A 722-nucleotide genomic window follows, 5' to 3' on the forward strand; every position below is an offset into this window, starting at 1 on the left:
GACTTCGTGGACACCGCCCAGCTTGCTTTGTGGAAGTAGTCCGGTGCCAAATGCACCAAAAGCGTTCTGGACTAATGCATCATCAGGCAGAAATGGCCTTGCACTGTGATGTGGACAAGGTTAGTTAAGATTGTCTGAGGTGCTGCTGACTGTGTGGGTACTGACTTGCCCCTGCGGGTGTCAGTGGGACAGAGGAACAGAGCAGGACAGATGAGCTTTGACAGAGATCCCACCTGGGACCTTGGACCCATTCGCACCATATTGCATCCCGCCAGAGGCTTCAGCCAAACTGTTAAAGGCATGAACATTGTCTGGTTTCAGGGGTAGATTTGTTATTCATCACATTCGGAAAGCCAAGGATGAAAGGCTCAGCAGAGTCCAGGGAGGTTGTGGTCTCTGGCAAGTTGTAAACGGAACTGTTTCTGTGATCCCTGAAAACTTGGATTCTTTTCTTTTCTTTTTTTTTTTTTTTTTTTCGGTACGCGGGCCTCTCACTGCTGTGGCCTCTCCCGTTGCGGAGCACAGGCTCCGGACGCATAGGCTCAGCGGCCATGGCTCACGGGCCCAGCTGCTCCGTGGCATGTGGGGTCTTCCCAGACCGGGGCACGAACCTGTGTCCCCTGCGTCGGCAGGCGGACTCTCAACCACTGTGCCACCAGGGAAGCCCTGGTTTCTTGCTTTCAGAAAACACAGAAGAAATTCCAATCAATTTTTTTATGGGA

The 722-nt window shown here is 52.2% G+C and overlaps 1 protein-coding gene across 2 annotated transcripts in view; it reads left to right on the forward strand.

The window, feature by feature from the left end:
- The window catches only part of CCNY (cyclin Y), a 129,365-nt gene that overhangs the window by 29,000 nt on the left and 99,643 nt on the right, over positions 1-722 (forward strand). The gene's annotated exons all lie outside the window — the stretch shown is intronic.

This window comes from Lipotes vexillifer, unplaced genomic scaffold (assembly GCF_000442215.2).
Source record: "Lipotes vexillifer unplaced genomic scaffold, Lipotes_vexillifer_v1.1 scaffold1049, whole genome shotgun sequence".
Taxonomy (NCBI): domain Eukaryota; kingdom Metazoa; phylum Chordata; class Mammalia; order Artiodactyla; family Lipotidae; genus Lipotes; species Lipotes vexillifer.